Source organism: Erpetoichthys calabaricus, chromosome 12 (assembly GCF_900747795.2).
Source record: "Erpetoichthys calabaricus chromosome 12, fErpCal1.3, whole genome shotgun sequence".
Lineage (NCBI taxonomy): Eukaryota > Metazoa > Chordata > Cladistia > Polypteriformes > Polypteridae > Erpetoichthys > Erpetoichthys calabaricus.
Window position 1 is genome coordinate 27,248,956 of NC_041405.2, and position 20,815 is coordinate 27,269,770.

The following is a 20,815-nucleotide window of genomic DNA, read 5'->3' on the forward strand; positions in this document are numbered from 1 at the left end:
ATAATCAGTACCGAGTTTGGGAAAAGCTTGGATGCCTCCATCTATGCTCAATAACTTCAGCAGGTGAACATAAACAGTGGCTGTGTAATGTCCTGATATGGCATCTGCAAAGCTCAGGATTTCAAAACACTAAAGAGGATGATGAAGAAGGCACTGTAAATTACTGGCACATAGTTAGTTGTCTTTTGTTCAAGATTATATAACATGCACTACATTAGAAGAGGAAATAGAATTATTGAAAGACCTCAGCACGTCCTTCACAGCCACTTTCCCCCCTCATTCATCCATGACAAGCAGTCATGGAGTGCAGAACTGGGGAGAAAACCCTGGCCAGGATTACTCTTAGCCTATCATTAGTGATGAGTCCACAATTCAAACAAAAAGGAGTGTGCTGGGGCTGATGGGAGGAAGCCTTAATCATTGCAAATGCACTTTAAATAGAAGCACTTGTAAAATCAGGATCTCATCAAAGACCCTAACTACAGTGTATTTGCTTTTTGTTTGTTTTCTCATCCACTTTGGATAACAATTTCTTTTTTTTTTAATTTTATTTATTAATTTTATTGTAATCATTCCATACAAATAGATCAAGTTATACAAAAAAGGATTGAAGACAAATCAAACCCCACCCTTGAGAAGGAGAGCATGGCCAAAGGAGAATTGCTAAGGGCTTTTTAATAGGGCAAAAATAAACAAGGAAAAAAATATATAAATAAATAAATGGAGAAAGAAAAGAAATGAGGAAATAATTATTTCTTCCTATTCTAAAATATTATTGATTAGATCCTGCCAGGTTTTGAAAAAATTCTGTACAGATCCTCTAAGTGAGAATTTGATTTTTTCCAATTTCAAATAATATAAAACATCGGTTTCCCACTGACTTATCAGAGGAGAATTAGGATTCTTCCAATTTAACAAAATAAGTCTGCGTGCCAAAAGTGTAGTGAATGCAATCACCGTTTGCTTGTCCTTCTCCAATTCAAGTCCATCTGGAAGGACACCAAACACATCTGTTAATGGGTTAGGAGGGATTGTGACCCCAAGGCTGTCTGAAAGGCACTTAAAAATTTTGGTCTAAAATGATGTTAGTTTGGTGCAGGCCCAGAACATGTGACCCAGTGAGGCAGGAGCTTGGTTGCAGCGTTCGCAGGTTGGATCCTGCCCTGCAAACATTTTGGACAGTTTTAGGTGAGACAGATGAGCTCGATATATAATTTTGAGTTGAATAATTCTATGCTTTGCACATATGGAGCTCGAGTGAATTCTCTGCAATGCTACTCCTTTTCTGATATATTAATTAAGAGATCTTTTTCCCATTGTCCTCTTGGATCTTTGAAAGGAAGGGACTCTAACAAAATTTTATATAATGCAGAAATGGTGTCTAATTCCTCGAAATTGAGCAGTATTTTTTCCAGCATGGTGGAGGGCACGAGATGAGGAAAATCGGGCAGTTTCTGTTTAAACAAAGTTTTTTAATTTGAAGATATTGAAAGAAATGTGTAGCTGGGAGGTTGAATTTGGAACGTAATTGTTCAAAGGATACAAAGATATTGTCTATATAAAGATCTCTGAGCAATTTAATCCCAAATCTTTTCCAGGTATTAAAAACTGGATATGTTTGCGAGGGTTGAAAGAGGTGGTTCTCCTGCAGGGGTGCCACACTTTGGATAACAATTTCATTGCCTCACCATATTACAACTTTCGTTTAAGAGTACGTCTCTTTATCTCATCGTGGATTTTGTTTCATTTCCAAAAGGCATGTAGACACAGTTCGCTTTTTATTGTCATCTAGATCCTGTTTTGAGAAATTTAACGGGTTAAAAGGTGACATATTGTCAAATCCTTTGGGAACAGTGCTCCTTTATTTACAATAGCCAACAAAACAACTTTAAAAAAGCTCTTTTTAGAGAGTTTCGTGATTGTGAAATCACACTTGAAATGAATTTTACCATCAATTATGTGAAACTGCATGTGAAGGGCCTCTCGTCTCTTTCACTCATCACTACCTATTATATTTTGTGGCGATGTATTTTACATAACCAAAAGAGACAATTGGGGCTGCCAGACAAGAACAGTGACGGCATAGCGTGTGTCGATCAAGCGTGTAAATAGAAATTCATTGTAAGAATTTCTTTGCGTTGTCTACATGTGAAAAAAAAATCTAAAATAAATTAATTACAGGGTGGCGCAGTGGTAGCACTGCTGCCTCGCAGTAAGGAGACCAGGGTTCACTTCCTGGGTCCTCCCTGTGTGGAGTTTGCATGTTAGGTGTATTGGTGATTCTAAATTGTCACTAGTGTGTGTGTTCTGTGGTGGGTTGGCGCCCTGCCCGGGATTGTTTCCTGCCCTGTGTTGGCTGGGATTGGCTCCAGCAGACCCCCGTGACCCTGTAGTTAGGATTCAGCGGGTTGGAAAATGGATGGCTGGAAATTGATTACATTTTTTGCCAAAGCAAGGCCAACACTGTTGTTCACCTATATATCTTCTCCCTCTTGGCTTTTATCCTGTGTTTGTGCAGGGTCAGCTGTCGAACACATCCATAGCCATTTGTTTCGATCCAGGGCATCATTGGGGGATGACATCAACTTGTTGCATATCCTCCTTGATTCGCCTCTTTGGTCTTCCAGACCAGCTTAACCGTAAGACTGTCTTGGCCACTGAGTTGTCATCACTCTGGACTACATGACCATACCATCGAAGTCATTGATCACCACTATACCCACAATCTTACTGACGTCTTTGATCATGACGTGATTGAGCTGGGTGAGGTTCTGCCCAACACAGCATCTGCAACTCCATGATGTGTAGTGTTTGCTCGGGCTTGGTGGACGCTGGCCAGCACTCAGCCCTGTTCATGGCCACCAGTCGAATGTCTAATTTGTAAATCTTCACTTGAGGGATTTCGGGATCTTGCAGTCACACAGCACTCCCGTGACTTGATGCCGTTTGATTGTTCACCTGTATACGATTAAGTAAATTTGCAATTCTAATCAAACCTCAGCTTTATGTGCTTTTTGCCGTGTGTCGTGTGCATGCACAATGAGAAAAATACCCAAACTTTATGTGATAGACATACGCCACCGTGAAACAGAATGCAGCACAATATTTTCTATAGCACACAATCTTGTTCAGAAGATTGTAGAAAAAGAAGGACTGGAGACTGAGCAATTAAAAGTAATTAGCAATTGTTTCTTGATAGAAAACATCTATTCAAGTCTATTTAGTGATGAGGCTGTTCTAATTGTAGGCCTTAATGATTTTAAAACAGGATTTGTAAAAACTTTGAATGAATCACCTCTGAATCATTTTTATAACATTATCAATTACAGCTCTTGGTGTTGTAATATGAAACCCTTCACCCCACCTCAAACACCCCGGGCAGACCCCTAGCTCCCTCTATAGCGAAGATACATTGCAAACACTACAAAACATTAACATTCACACTACTAGATTCAGGGAGATTTGTCATCCTTAGAATATACACTACTCAGCAGTCCCTAATACTGAAAACTATGAGTGTTTTCTGTGTAAATCATCTGATGTTGTATTTAATAGCCAGAGCATACAAAGCCAGGAAATGTACTGGGACCTACTGGTCTACCCCATATAATTGGAGTAAATAAAATGTCCACAAAGTGCAAAATAATAGTGCCTCTTATCAGCCTGTTGGCTTTTAGTAAAGAAAAGGGTTCTGTCAGCCATGAGCTCCATCAACTTGTCACAAATCCTTGATTTGTTCGAACCAGTGCCACTTTGGTCTTCCACACGGGCTTAATCGCCACTTGAGTTGTCTTCTTTATGTGACCATACCATCAAAGTCATGCTCCACGCATCTTCTCATTGATCGCCACTGCGCTCATGATCTTGAAGACAGATTCATTCATGACATGGTCATTGTCACAAGGGTCAAAATGAAATGCCACCGTCCTGTGGGCAAGGATAGTCATCCTAATTGGGTGTGTTGTCAGCACTGCGGATGAAAGAGAAAGTACAGTTTATGACAACACCCCTCAGGCCAGTAAGGTGCTCCCTAGGCACACTTATGTGACACGTTGCATTCTTTGTTTGATGTTTTTATTGTCACTAGACTGTGGGAGACTTACTTCATACAAGTACCCAGCAAACATGCACACAGTATCCCCTTGTGTGCAGATGATGGGCAGTATGGGCTTTGGAGATCCCAATTAAATATCACACTGGCCCAATGTGAGGATTTATTACATGGGGCCTCTTAGCAAAGTTTCCCTAGTGGCCCAATATGGCAGTACAAGTTCAGTAAGTTCTTCATAGGGATGGCATGATGACTACCCCATTAGTTTCCCACATTTTAATGTATTTCCAGAATAAGTAATGCAGTGAATTAGTATTTTTGGTGTGTTCTAGATTTTAACTGTAGAAGTATTAATAACAACTTGAAAAACTTCAAAAATTGTTTAAATATTGGATAAAATTTTCCAAATTTAAAAGACAGAGAGATAATAAATCTTTGGACACTTGACGACAACCCTCATATATTATAAAGAAATAATAGGTTCAAATGCGTTGAAAAAGCAAAAAAAAAACTCATAAAGATGCAAGTTTTCAAAACAGACTGTTCAAGATGGCGGAGCTTCTGGCCTTATGAGCTCCTGGCAGAATAACAGGCAGGCCCAGGCCGGCAGACACCGGAAGTGATGTCAGAGATGTTATGGTCGTCAATCTTCACAAAAGGCATCAGTCGACAGTGCCCTCTGGTGTTCCGGTGGGAAATTAAAAGTATCTGAGGCTTTAAGCTGTTCCCCGTGCATATGCGTGTGACAATATATTATTGGTAATGGATTGGTACCAATAAATGCAAAGGTATTTTGTGATTTGTAAGAATTAATAGTTTAATGCCACATTAGTATTGTGTTTTTAATTCCTGTTCTTATTAATTAGCAAATTATAAATCTTCACAATTACATATCATTTAATTGATTAAACAACAACTAAGCACTGAAAAACAAGTTTCAAGAAACAGACCCTTAAGATGGTGCCTCACTGTAAGATGACTAGGGTTCACATCCAGCGTCCTCCCTGCATGGAGTTGGCATGTTTACCCCCTGTCCATGTTGGTTTCCTCCCACGGTCCAAAATCATGCAGGTTAGGTGGACTGGTGGTGCTAAATCTTCCTTGTGCTGCACGTGTGAGTGTGGCCATCCAGTGATGGAATGGCGCCCTGTCCAGGAATTGTTCCTGCCTGTGCCCATTGCTTGCTGGGATAGGCTCCACTTTTCCAACATCCCTACCCTGGATAAGCGGGTATAGATGAAGGATGGATGGAGTAGTAAGGTATCGACTTTGGGTTCCCTGTCTGTTTGCCCACACTGAGCCAGTGCTTTGGGGTCCTGATGTGCAAATCCCAAATGTGTCATTGTTGGCTGCCCACATAGGACCAATATAGTTGCCCACTCTGGGCCTACACTGGTCCAAAATTAGTTTGAATGCTGGGTAAGACGCACATTGGACTGTGAACACCATAAAACAACTACAAGTTTGAATTGCAGTAGTTCATAAAATTCAGAGATGACAAATTAGGTCATTTCTTTAAAATTTAAAACATTCACAGATTTCTGGAAAAACAAGGCAGGAACAAACCCTGGACAAGGTGAACACACACACACCAGAGCCAATTTACCTGTAGTGTTGCCAATCCACCCATTCTGCATATCTCTGGAAGTAAACAGTAGCACCCAGAAGTAATCCACACAGACATGAGGAGAACATGCAAACTCTGCACGGGGAGAACCCAGCACATGAACTCTGGTTTTCTTATTGCGAGGCAGAAGCACTATCACTGTGTCTCTCATCCAAGAGAAGTGCCATGTTAAATTTTGTTGGGCTTAGCCCATGTTTAACTGTTGTCACACCAACAAAGACAAGCAGAAGCTAAAAACATTTTGGGGTAGCCACCCCGTATATGGTAGGCAGCTGTAACAACAAAGAAAAACAAATCTTTATGGAGTTCAGAATGGAACTGTCTTTTGTAAGGCAATATGGTGGTTTTATGAAGTGATGTCATCGGCCACAGGACCGGAAATGATGTCATTGGGTCCGGGGCTGGAAGTGACATCACTGGGGTCAGGTGGAATTTCCCGTAATTGGTTTGCAGAGGAAAGGGGCACTTCACCATCCCCTAGTCTGGCGTGGAATTACCTCCTTCGGGCCCTTTAGCTGCCTGCCATGCACACGTGTGTGACATAGATAGATAGATAGATAGATAGATAGATAGATAGATAGATAGATAGATAGATAGATAGATAGATAGATAGATAGATAGATAGATAGATAGATAGATAGATAGATAGATAGATAGATAGATAGATAGATAGATAGATAGATAGATAGATAGATAGATAGATAGATAGATACTTTATTAATCCGAAAGGGAAATTCACATACTCCAGCAGCACCTTACTGATAGACATTGTCTACTGTTAAAAAGTTCAACCCCACCAAGACACTGGCTCTGCCAGGTTATCTCCACAATGATGTCAATAGCCATAGATAATACAAATCATTATGGAAGCCACTATCTATCCTGAGATTACTTTAAAAGGATTGGAAACAATGTCAGGACTATTCTACTAGCATGACCTGGATTGTAATGTGACGGGGACTAAATCACTGCTGAAGAAAAGGCTTAATTGGGTGCCATACTACTTTTTTCCAAGAACCACTTGAGCGACACTTTTTGGAGTAGGAGTTGTCATCTGTTATGATTGCTGTGGAACTCTTTTTATCTCGGTGAAAAGCAATCCATGTGCTGTAAACCAAGCGTGTCACTCAGCCTTCTAAATGCCATTCCTAAAGCATGGTGGAGGCGGCATTATAATTTAAAGGTGTTTTTGCAGTAGCAGAGAGAAAGAAAAATGGTTGGCACAAGTGAACCCTAATTCCAGAGGTAATCTTGTTCCTGTCTGAGCCCAATCAGAAAACGAATGCTTCAGAATTTGTCAATAATTCACTAAAACTTTTCATTTCTAATGTGCCTAGTAATTTATTTAGATTTGTATTTTTAGGCAGCAACCATAAACAGAGAGAGAAGTGCAATCTCATGGCAACTCCTGAACATTCTGTAGCAAAGTTTTTGATCTAAGGACCCAAATAAGAAACCTGACAGCATACTGGGACCCAAAAAGAGGATTATTAACATAATGACAGCAAAGACATATACAGACAAATGACAATGACCATATAATAATAAAAACAGTAATTCTGTTGTTTCCATTCAAGCATTTTTCTCTCAAGAATTTTGCAACAAGAGAAAAGAGGAAAGCAAATGTATTCTTAATATAACAATAATTATCATTCAAAATGGAGTAATTTTCAGAGGTATGTCACTGACGGTGTAAATGCTTACTGTAAGTGGTGTGAATAAAAGAGAGGAACACAAAAAAAGTTTTGGGGTGTCCACCCCACATACTCGATGATTTGACTGGAAAAAGAGAAAAAAATCATCAATAGGCCTTTACAGACTTGAGTCCAAAACAGAACTGATTCACTGTTAACAAAATGGTGTTTTTAAAGTCAGGTGGAGGAAGTGATGCCATCAGGCCCAGAACTGGAAGTGATGTCATCAGGCCCAGAATTTCAGGCAGAATTGCCCTCAGGTGGTCTGCAGTAGAAAAAGAGAAAGGGTTAGTGCACACTGCCACCCACTGGTCCGGCGTGGCTTTACCATCTTTCAAGCCCTTTAGCTGCCTTTTATGCTCACGTGTGTGACAGCACTTAATAAAGCAGACAGAAATAAATTTTTCTTTATAACAGGAGCAGCACAAGGATATGATGAATTTTCAAGGAATAGCACGAGTGGTCCTGGGTGCCGGGGCTAGGATATTTTGCACCCTAGGCCAAGCTTAATAGTACGTGTACATTCTAAGGATGACAATAGTAACTGTTGAATAGCTAACCCATGCTGCTGGGTTTTCCCCCATCTTTATGATCTGTGCTCTAGGTGAATGCCTAATTCGCCTTAATGGTGGCGCCGACCCTGGTTGTCCCGTAACTTACAGTAGGCATTTGACTCATAGCACCAAAAGTTGTTGAAAAAAATATTTCATTGACACTTTGTCTTGAATATCATTATTTAAAAAAAAAAAGTTTTTCAAATGAGCTCCTTTTTTTTACACAGCATTTTTTCTAAATGAATTTGTAAAGTGTTGAGCACAACCTGATTTTCATTTAGCAATTCATTATGTAGATTTACTGCAGATTCAGCTTATGCCATAATGGAGAACACACGATGAGGCACCGACAAAGTTCAACATGACCATTGACACTGCACGTACCATAAAACACTCCCCACAACACCCTGACAATTGTCCCATCCTTAAGGGGTTATTTTATGTAACTGTGTTTGTTCAAAATTACAAAAGCCCTGCAGCTTTTTGCTTGCTTCATAGGACAGTTCAGGCAATAGTATGGCGCGTTTTCCAATAATTCTACCATCCAAATATCTTCACTTTAAAAGTTTTTGTAAAAATTCAAAGCAAAACTGTTCACACAAAAATAAAGAAAAATTGACATTACAAGGAAAAGAACAGTTCTTGTTTAAAGAAAGTTCTATTTAAGGCTTATTTATCTTGTTTAATTTCTCTCTAAGTTTGGTCATACAGTGATATTACGTGTGGGACGTTCAGAACACTGTATGCCAATATCCTATTTGCAAATGTATCTGACAATCCATGCTAGCAGTGAGACTTAATTAGATCCTGAGGTTAGGGATCTGCGCTGGCAATCAGAAGGTTACCGGTTCGAATTCTGCATGCACCAGGTGTGACTCTACTCCATTGGACCCTTGAGCAAGGCCCTTAACCTGCAATAGCTCCATCCTGGGTATGGCATTAATCTGCATCCAGCCCTGCAAGCTGGTCCTCCAATTTACAGGGAAAACTTGGGGGTTAGTGGCAGGATTGGCACTCCAGACACCGTAAAAAAAAACCTCACACTATTCCAGTGTGGTGCTAAGGGGTCACCCGTTGCACTCGGGACCCAATTCAGGTGGTTCGTCATGTAGTGGGTGTTGCTCCCAAGCCCCCTCTCTCTTTCTCTCTAACAGCCCATGCTAGCAGTAAGACTATTTCCTAACTGGCTAAATTAGCACTCAGTTTTACAGATATAGCTCAGAAAGTTCAATTTCAAGTTAAGTAACAGGCTCTAAAAAGACAATACATTGGAACCTCGGTTCATGACCATAATTCGTTCCAAAACTCTGGTTGTAAACCGATTTGGTCGTGAACCGAAGCAATTTCCCCCATAGGATTGTATGTAAATACAACTAATCCGTTCTAGACCGTACGAACTGTATGTAAATATATATTTTTTTTTAATTTTTAAGCACAAATAAATTTAATTATACCATAGAATGCACGGCGTAATAGCAAACTAAATGTAAAAACATTGAATAACACTGAGAAAGCCATGAACAACAGAGAAAACTAACACTGCAATAGTTCACGCTATAGTGCTAGGCACCGCTAGCTAAAAACACTTTTTTTAATGAGTTTTAAGCACAGGGGAAAAAATGAACATTTGAAAAATCCACAATTTAATACACCACCAAGAAAAGTAACATTGCAACAATGCAGGCTACAAACCGATTGCTGTAAATAGAACTGAAAACAAAAACAAGCCTTCTGTACCTTATGCGTCCCTCCCTCCCTCTCTTGCTCACTCGCTCTCTCTCTCTCTCTCTTTTGCGAGCCTGGAGCGCCTGTGTGTGTGTGTGCCTTTCTAGCGCGCTCCTGTGTGTGTGCGCGCGCCTCTCTCTCATGCTCCTTTGTGTGTGCGTCTGTCTCTCTCTCGCTGCCTGTGTGTGTGCGTGGCACTCTCTCTCTCTCTGCCTGTGTGTGTGCAGCTCTATCTCTCTCGCTGGCTGTGTGTGTGTGCACGGCTCTATCTCTCGCTGCCTGTGTGTGTGCAGCTCTCTCTCGTGCTGCCTGTGTGTGTGCGGCTCTCTCTCTTGCTGCCTGTGTGAGTGCTGCCTTTGTGTGTGTGCATGTGTGTGTCGCGCGCTCTCACTCTCTCGCTGCACAGCAAATGCACAGGGAGAGACTGAACATGTACAAACCGAAAGGGAACCTGGTTTGTTCGTATACCGAGTGTGTGGTCGTGAACTGAAGCAAAAGTTTGGCGAACTTTTTGGTCGTAAACCGATTTGTACGTGTACCGAGACGTTCGTGAACCGAGGTTCCACTGTACCATAATCTAAGTAAATAAGAGAAACTAACATTCTATTGCAATTAGATGTGAATTTAACTTTAGTATTAACATTTTAAGATTAGCTCTTACATTTTAGTTTCAACACTTCAAACTAGCGCTTCTGTCTGTTCACCTCACAAACTCTCTCCCCCTTTCTTATTTGTGTCTTTGCTTGCCAGTCATCTCATTCTGACTGTTTCATGGGCTGGTGTCCTAGGCAGCATTAATTATATTTTCTACTCATAGACACAAAAGCTCTGTGTGAGGGGTCAGCTCCGTTTTTTATACATCTCAGATTGCTCACTACCTCGATAAATACCACGCCAGATAGTGAGCGCGGAATTTGCACTCAGACCAACTTGGCTAATTTTACTACACAAAATTGTGGTGACCCATCCAAATTGGGTCATGACTCATAGTTTAAGAAACATTCCTCTAAACCATAATAAGGATTTGATTTTAACCAAACTTTCTCCAAAAATGTCTAGCTCACTGACCTATTTACAGACATGGAAAAATGTATTGGTACTCTTACAGTTCATTAAAAAAAGTGCTGTCCGCCTCCTGAAAGTAATTAAATGAAAAGCAATCATACAATGTATACCTGCCTGTCTTTAATATGACACTCAGAAACGCTAAACGAGTGTGAAAAGAGAAGAGATCAAGCGTTGGTTATTCTACAAAGATATTCTAGAATGGCCTGGACACATTTGTTGGCACCCCTAGAAAAGATCATAAAGAATTGGATTAGAGTGACTTTTCAAACTAGCTATTTTCTTTAATTAGTATCACACATGTCTCCAATTGTACAATGAGTCATTCAGCCGATTTAAATGGAGAAAAGTCATCACTCTGCTTTTTGGTATCATCGAGTGTCTCACACTAAACATGGACCAGAGAAAGCAAATGAGGGAGTTGTCTGAGGAGATCAGAAAGAAAATTATAGACAAGCATGTTGTAGACAAAGGCTATAAGACCATCCAACTAGCTGGATGTTCCTGTGACAACACTAGCAAATATTATTAAGAAGTTTATGGTCCATGGGACAGTAGCCAAGAGGAAAATCAAACCCAGAATGGGCAGAAGAATACTGTGAATGATAGACAAAAAGCCAGGGACAATTTCCAAAGCAATACAAGCTGAACTCTAAAGTCAAGGTCCATCGGTGTCTGATTGCACCATCCTTCATATTTTTAATGACAGTGGGCTCAATGGAAGAAGACCCAAGCGAACTCCACAGTTGAAAGAAAACACATAAACAAGCCAAACTGTCAGACTGGAATTGGCTACAATACATATTGGCAAGTCACAATCTTCTGGGAGAATGTATTTTGGACAGATAAGACAAAATTGGACCTTTGTGGTAAGTCACATCAGCAGTCTGTCCATTGACAAAAAAAATGAAGGTTTCAAAGAAAAGAACACCAAACCTACTGTAAAACATGGAGGAGGCTCGGATATGTTTTAGAGGCTGCTTTGCTGCATCTGGTATGAGGTGTCTTGAGTCTGTGCAGGGAACAATGAAATCTCAAGACTATCAAGACATTCTGGAGCAAAACGTACTGCTCAGTGTCAGAAAGCTCTGTCTCAGTCGCAGGTCCAACAGGAGGATAATGACTCAAAGGACACAACTAAAAGTACCTAAGAAGGGCTAAGAACAAAACATCAGACTATTCTGAAGTGGCCTTCTATGAACCCCAATATGAATCCTATCAAACATCTTGGAAGAAACCAGAACATGCAGTTTGGTGAAGACCTCCTTCAAACTTGACACAGCTGGAGCAGTTTACTCAGAACTACATGTGGACAGGCATATAGGTCTCACTGAGAGCTGCAGGAATCACTTGTTTGCAGTGATGGCCTCAAATTAGGTTAAGGGCCCCGTTGTTTCTGTTCATGTCAATTTCATAATTTCATTATTTGAAATCTTCTTTTGAATCAAAACTCTAAAAGAAAGTCTGACTTTTTTTAAATACAGAATATACAATAATGGGTGCAATTACTTTTGTCAGGTTCAAGTTACAGGCAATCGCAGGTTCTTTTTTGTGTATGGGTACCAACAAATTTGTTCATATCTGTATCTGCACTCAGTGTACGGATGTGAAATGAGCATTCAGAATAGAAGCAATAATCAGAATGAGCTAAGATTCTGTGGCGTCTCTTTTTTTCTGCCTAACGTAACTACTCAAGCCGTGCTACTACCTTGTCATTGAGTTTTAGCAGTCTCATGCAACATGTAAAATTAAAATTGGTAGCTGCACATGGTGCCTTTTATTTACTGTTTTGGTGCTCATATATTTTATTAAATGTTCTGTCAAGCTAGATGGACAAGGAAAATGAAATAATAATATTTAATTAAAAAAATAATTTAAAAAAATCTATCTATCCTGCCTACTATACTAAAATCAATTTATATCTATATTTGTTATAATGTCTTTTTCTATCTATTGTCCTTTATTACAGTGCCTCCTATCTATCTATCTATCTATCTATCTATCTATCTATCTATCTATCTATCTATCTATCTATCTATCTATCTATCTATCTATCTATCTATCTATCTATCTATCTATCTTGCCTACTATACTAAAATTAATATCTCTCTATATTATAGCACCTTTCACATCTATCTATCTGTCTTTTATAATGCCTTTTTCTATCTATTGTCCTTTATTGCAGTGCCTTCTATCTATCTATCAAAAATAATTTGTTAGATTTAAACTGTGGGTAAAATGGTGAAATGGACGGGTCATAATTACTGGACTCAGACAATCTATGGCCCGGGTGCTAAAACGGAATGTAGACCAAGCAACCACCTTTCACCAATTTTTGATCGATTTTCTCTTCTTCTACCACCACCTTCTTCCAATGGCCAGTCCCCCCACACAATCCCTACTGCATCTGCTACTTTACCGCTTCAGCTAGTATGGTCAGTGATGAGTCCACCTCTGTAACCATCAGTATGGACTGTCCATAACTGATAATCAAGTGAGGAGACAAACAGAAAAAGCCAATAAAGATAAGATCAGTCCTTGAATGATAATCTCTTAAAGATGAGGTGAGAAGCTCAGTCATCCGGGAGGGGCTCAGAGTAGAGGAGTCAGATGAGGTGGCTAGGGCATCTGATCAGGATGCCTCCAGTACGCCTCCCTAGTGAGGTGTTCCGGGCATGTCCAACCGGGAGGAGGACCCGGGGAAGACCCAGGACATGCTGGAGGGACTATGTCTCCCGGCTGGCCTGGGAACGCCTCGGGATTCTCCCGGAAGAGCTAGAAGAAGTGCCTGGGGAGAGGGAAGTCTGGGTATCTCTGCTCAAGCTGCTGCCCCTGCGACCCGACCTCAGATAAGCGGAAGAGGATGGATGGATGGATCCGTACTTCAATGCTTAAGGCCTGTGCTGAGCAACTTTGTGGTCTCCTCTGTCACCTGTTCAGTCTGTCACTAGGGTTGAAAAAAGTGACCCTACTGTGGAAAACAACCTGCATTGTTCGAGCTCCAAACAAAGCAGGAACCTCCACACCTAATGTCTATAAAGAAGTGGTACTTACGACCATATCAAGAAGACCTTCAAAAAGACTGGTCTTGATCATTATAAGTCATCCTTTATAGGATGGCAGTTTGTTTCTTGGGCAAAGATTGGAGTGGAGGATGCAATTATCCATCTGCTCCACAAGGCTTTTCACATGTGGAAGCAGGCAGCACTGTGAGGGTTATGTTTTTTGATTGCTGCAGAGCCTTCATTACAATCCCGTCATGCCAATTAGAGATCTGCAGGTGGATGAGTCTTTGATGTCCTGGATAATGGACTTATCTGTCAGGCAGACCACAGTTTGTGAGACTCAAGGACTATGTCTCTGTAGTGAATGTGAGTCCTGCCACATTTTCTTTTCCCCTTGTACACCTCAGACTATAAATTTAACACCAGCTCATGCCACTTGCGGAAACTCTTTAATAATTTTGCACTTATGGGATGTATTGGTAAGGGGAATGAGACAGAGTGTAGGAGTCAGATTGAGAACTGTGTTTCTTGGTTCAAAGAGAATTGTCATCAGCTTAGGATCAGCAAAACCAAAGAACTGCTTGCTGTCTTTTGCCACACCATAGAGCTTCTACATCCAGTCACTGATCAGGGAGTGGATGTGGAGGTGGTACACTGCTAAAGGAACCTGGGGGTCCACATCAATGACAGGCTGCAATGGTTGCAGGCATAAAAGAAAGGGTCGAGCAGACTGTTTCCTTTGGAGACTGTGCTCCTTTACATGTTCTACAACTCTGTGATGGCCAGTGCAATTGGTGTGTTGGCCTGTTACGGCCTACCAAAAGGCCTGTGGGTATAAAAATAGGCCGCACACAAGTGAGAGAGAGGGAGGGGGAGACAAAACATAGAAAAGAAACTAAACCAGATAAATAAAAAACAGACTCAATTTATCTCTCTATTATGAACAACTTAAAAAAAAAACTTTTATAAAAATCTCTATTATAAACAAACTTGCGACGAGACGAGACGTGATCTTTTGCAGAGAGACACTTTCACATCCCACGAGACGGTCATGTCACATCATACTTACAACCTTTGGAAGCAAGTCCCGTGATACACATGAAGAGCAGGTTAGAGATAATGGAAGTAGAAAAATTCAAAAGTCTCAAAAAAAGGAGAGTAAAGATCACATTGGCGCAACCAAATGGAAAATATTGTCGGTGAAATAACGGAACAGAGAAAAGATATCGAATAGTGTTTGAGGATGTCTGGGGTAGAAGAGAGACAAGGCAGTGAGACAAAAACAGAGCTGCTGTACAGGCTTTTAAACATTCGAAGCACCGCACGAAATGCAGATCACACGGCACGGCAGCAGCAGCAGCAAGCTAGCAGCTGATCGAGCAAAGAGGAGGTAAAAAAGCATTTGTTATTTGTTTCTCATTGTATCACCGTTTAAGAGGGGTTTCGGAGGAGCGACTGCATCTTCTTGGGGTGCGTTCAGCACCCCTCTTCACAATGGCGCGTAGGGATGGTGGCGGGTGGGGGAGGGGTATGGCGAGCAAAGAGAGCAGGGGGTGAAGCCCCCTAGTTGTCAAAAAGATAAACCTCACAAAATATGGAGAAAGTTACACACAAAACAGAAACAATGCAGGAGGAGAGCACTAAAATAACTATCTAGCTAAAAAAGTTTGCAGAGCTAGATACACTCTGTCCACATTTATCACATAGATGGCTAGCTTACAACAACAACATTTCTTTTAACAAACAATAAGAAAAAAAAAAAAAAAACAGGCTATCCAACCCTAACTCTCCATACCTTGCTCTGTGACATACACATACCCATACCCATACCCATACCCTCACCCTCAAACTCACTCTCACCCTCTAAAGAGTCTAACCTAAAACCCAAACATGCTTTTTTTTATCATCTACACCCCATCCACAACCCAGGTGATTTAATAACAGTGAGCAACTCCATAGATGGGTAATTAGAACAGGACTCAATTAAGTCATCTGCACCCAATTAAAGAAGACAAGCCAAGTTTAACAAAAAGATCTAGAGTAGGTCCTAACGTGAGCATCACTTTAAGAGAGGCCCACCGAATCACCAAACTGGTTAGGAAGGCAGGCTCAGTTATGTGACAATCTCAACCCAGTGGAGGTAGTAGGGAAGGAGAGTATGAAGACAGCATCCTTACGACCTGCAGATGGAAACTATTGTCGAGTCTGCTCTGTCCTCAGAAGTCAGAGGATGTCTGTGACCAGCTGCTTGAGCTTGACACCGAGGATGAGATTGTTATACTGACACTGAGTCAGCAGGTAAACCTTTTATCTGTTGGTTACGTCATCATTGTTGGTAATCATTTAGTTAAATTAATGTACCTAAAACAAAAACTAAGGGTGCCATAACAGCAGAAGCATTTTGTAAAGGCTTCATAAAATGAACATTTTTTCTCCCTTCAACCTGTCATAAAATCTTTCAGTAAGTCGATGTTTATAAAATCTTTCTATCAGGTCAAGAATTATAACTTTGGTCCTGGCTCATTCTTTCCACAATAAAAACGGAAATAAAGTGGGGAAGTCCAGCTCGCATTGCGTGCTGCGTTAAACACAATCCAGATTTGACGGTTTCATTACCGGATTAAAAAGCACGCGTTCTGTTTAAAGTTCAATACGTGCTAATAAATTACTACATAGCTAAGTGTGACGCACACCAAATGTTTATGTTCTTCTAAGTGACTGCCGGTCAGTATTATGTAAATTATACTGCAGGTATCAGCGCACTTTCTGTCACGCGGAGCACCGGAGCCTGCAGTCCCTCAGGACTCACTGACGTTTGGACGTCAATCCAGCATTAACTCTCATACTATGGGTAGACGCGAATTCGTCAGTTGCACCCTGACAAGGACTGCTGCCCAGTCCTGGTACCTGAATGACTTGTGTTCGAGGGTCTTCATCTGCGTGATCGTGAGTTAGAGTAACTGGGCACGAGAACTGGAGGAAACTGAGGACGAAACTGGCTTTAAAAGAGGTCATTGAGATAAAGCTTACGTATCGCGAGAAACTCCACTAGACGCTCTAGACATTAAGACTCAATAGAGATGACTTCAAGCAGGAATTCAAACAAGGACCCTTGAAGCTATGGAGCAGAAACCACAACCAATGTGTTTACCAGCATACACACAGAAATGACGAGCAGAGGCTTCGTTTATTCGTGTCATCCGTCAGTAAGAAGATCACGCAATCCGATTCTTTACTGTACAGTATATAATATTTAGCAAATTTGAAATAGAGATAAAGAATCAAAAGAAAAAAAGACAACGAACTTGTTTAACCTTAAATACGAAAACCCTACTAAAAATAGCTTAATAGATACTCTGTATATTCAGTTTTGATAATGGTAGCAATACAAGGGCGAAATATTTTAGATTTAAAGAATCGGGATAAAAGAAGACGAGACATTTTTAACCTTAAATACGAAAAACACACTAAAAATTAACTTTTTAGATAATGTATATGTTCATCTTTGTCCATAACGGTGAGTACGTGCAGGGACACTTTTTAAATCAAGAGTGTCAATGTATAAGTGCTGTTCGTTTTTACAAGTTTCGATAGATAGATAGATAGATAGATAGATAGATAGATAGATAGATAGATAGATAGATAGATAGATAGATAGATAGATAGATAGATAGATAGATAGATAGAAATTTTTATTATTTGTAGAACTGGATAATTGAAAGATCGTAAACGCTTTAGTTGCACAATGTTTTGACAGGTAAATCATTATGAACTTTTAAAAATAATAAGCTGAATTGGATACGACAGTTTAAAGCTTGGGCAATGTATGAATATTCGATTGTTTAAAAAGTTTATATCTACACAGATCGATTAGACAATTGTCCTCACCACCCCCTCCGAGAACTGTGCTGCTTTATATACAGTACTTCATTGTTGCAATCGAAAGTAAAGAAAAACAAATGGAATAAGCTAATCGTGAACCACCCATAGATGGCGACAGAAACCGCTAAACAGCAATAGCAATACGGTCGCTCTCATTCTCTTCCCTTTTTTAGGCTTAAAATATTTTCCTCCTTGTAGAGTGCCTCCGTCCAGATTCCGATCTTCTCGTATTTTGAAAACTTTTTTGGCCGGGTGAGGTGCCGTTCAGTCCCCTTACTGTTCCTTACTGTCCTGTTGACTCCATAAAGCTTTGCGGAGGAAGGGACTATTAAAACGTGCAACTACTTTTTCAAAGACGTCTATAATGCATGCTCTTTTTAATTGTTTCGGTATTGTTTCTTATTTATTGTACTCTTTAAAGTGAACGTTAAAGCTGATTTTTTTTATCTTACATATATAATTTGATTTGCTTTACAATCAATTTAGTTTGGTTTGCACACACACCCACACACACACACACGTTTTCAGAAACGTTTCCAAATTTATGAAAAATCAAAAACTGAAATCTCCCTTTCATATAACTATTCAATCCCTTAATTCGGTACTTTGTAGAAGCCCCTTTGACAGCAGTTCCAGTTTTGAGTCTCTTTGGGTTATCTTCACAAGCTCTCCACACATGGATTTCAGCAGTTTATCTCATTCTTCCTGATAGATTCTCTGTAGTTCTTGTAGACTGGATGGGAAGCGTCTGTAAACTGTCATCTTCAAGTCCCTTCCCAGATGTTCTGTGGAGTTTAAGTCTGGGCTTTGGCTGGGGCACTTAAGGACAGTCAGGGACTTGGCCCAAAAGCCATTCCAGCATTGACTTGACTGTATGCTGCTGGACATTCTTGTGTTGAATGGTGGACCATCGCTCTTGTCTGGGGTCTGAGGAGCAGGTTTTCGTCAAGAAGCTTCTCTATATCTAGTTGCATTCCTCCTCTTAATTCTGACCAGTCCCAGTGTCTCGGCTACTAAGAAGTACCCCATAGTTTCATACTACAACCATCATGCTTCACCTGAGGGATGGTATTACACAGGTGACGAACAATGGCTGGCAGTTGCCAGACGCAGTTCCCGGAGTTCTGCTCAAAGCGTTTAATTTTCATTTCATCAGACCAGACAGCATTTTTTTCTCATGCTGAGTTCTTTAAATGCCATTTGGCAAACTTCAAGTGGTCTCTAATATGCCTTTTATTCAAGAGTGGTTTCCTTCTACTGATTCTACCTTAACACTTGATTAATGGAGTGCTGCTGAGATGGCTGTCCTTTCAAAAGGTTCTCACATCTTAGCAAAGGACTTCTAAAGTTCTGTTACAGTGACCATTGGGTTTCTGGTCATTTCCCTGACCATGGCCCACTATGCCAAAATCTAGAAAGGATCCTGCTGGTTCTGAACTTTTTCCATTTCACAATTATTGAGGCCACTCTGCTCCTGGGAACTCTGAAAGCTTTAGAAATGGTTTGATTTCCTTGCCCTGATCTATGTCTCAACACAATTTGATCACAGAGGTCTACAGAGAGTTCCTTGGCCTTCATAGCTTGGGTTTTTCTCCTGACATATGGTGTGAATGACAGGACCCTACATATGCAGGTGTGTGCATTTCGAAACTGTCCAATCAATTCAATGTGCTACAGGTGGACTCCAATCAGGTTCTAAACACATCTCAAGGAGAATTTAAGGAAACAGAAATTGAAGGGCAATAGCAAAGGGTCTGATTATATAAAAATACATTTTCGTTTTTGATGTTTAACCTTTCTGAAAACAGGTTTTCACTTTGTCATTATGAGTTATTGAGTGTAGATTATTGGGCAAAAATGACAAATGCATTTATTTCAAATCAAATCTGCACTATAATGTATGTAGTGACTGGGACAGACATCTGGGTTTTCAGAACCCCAACCAGAAAGAGAGGGGGCAGCTCAGGCCGCTGTGCCTGGGGTTATAGTTGCCCTCACTGAGTGAGTTTACAGGTGGGAAAGAAGAGACTGTTAGTGTGAGGGGCTCTTCTTGTCCTGGAGTGGTACTGCTTACCTCAGAAGAGCGACAAAGGTGATCCCCAGGCACACGTCCATGACTATCTATCTATCTATCTATCTATCTATCTATCTATCTATCTATCTATCTATCTATCTATCTATCTATCTATCTATCTATCTATCTATCTATCTATCTATCTATCTATCTATCTATACCACTGTAAACCTCCGTCATTGTTGCTGTTACATTATGACAGAACAAATGTTGGGATTTTTAATTTTTTGTCTTTCTTTAGTAGTAGCAAATATATGTATATTTACTTAAAGGTCATTATATAGAAGTTTTACTTTTCGTGTAGACCCAATTAGTCTGCTTCATGTACACATGTTAGACAAAATACTGGAACTTACTGAAAACAAAGTGGTAATGAACTGTCCCATCCAACCCATAAACCTAAGAAGTTAAGATCAATAACTGTGCAGTTATAAATATTTGCAGTAAATTGAACTGAAAATGATATAGCTTTAAAGTTATGAATGTGTGCGCAATGGAACAAGATATGAAAGTTGTGTTATTTGCACTGTCACACACGTGTGCATGGGAGGCAGCTAAAGGGCTCAAAAGAAGGTAATTCCCAATCAGACCAGGGGGTGACAGAGTGCATTAATTCTTTCTCTTGTCTCCCTGCAGGCCAAATGCAGGAAATTCCGTCTGGCTCCCATGAAGACGTCACTTCCGATTCCACCTCCCAAGAAATCGCAGCCCAATGACCTCATTTCCAGTTCCGGTCCCATGATCCCTTCTCTTTCTGCGGTCCAACTATATATCCGCCATGTTTTCTGACCTGTGCAGTTCTGTTTTGGACTCTTGTCTGTAAAGACCCTTTTTCTCAACTTTTTTTTCACATTTTGAAGCCGGTTCTCCAGTATCTGGGGGGCTGCTCCAAATCTCTTTGTGTGTCAAGGCTTGATTATTTACCACAGTATAAATGACTTCTCTAATAACTGTACATCCAGGAGCCTCTTTGTTAGATACTCCCGATTTTTTGACATTACAAACCACTTTTTTGGTCACACACACACAAGCCGCAAAAGTGACTTGCTGGTTTTGAGCAGATAAGAAATGATGGAGGGGTGGCAGGGTATGTAATATACAAAAATGAAACAACACGCTGAGTTGGGGTACCACCCTG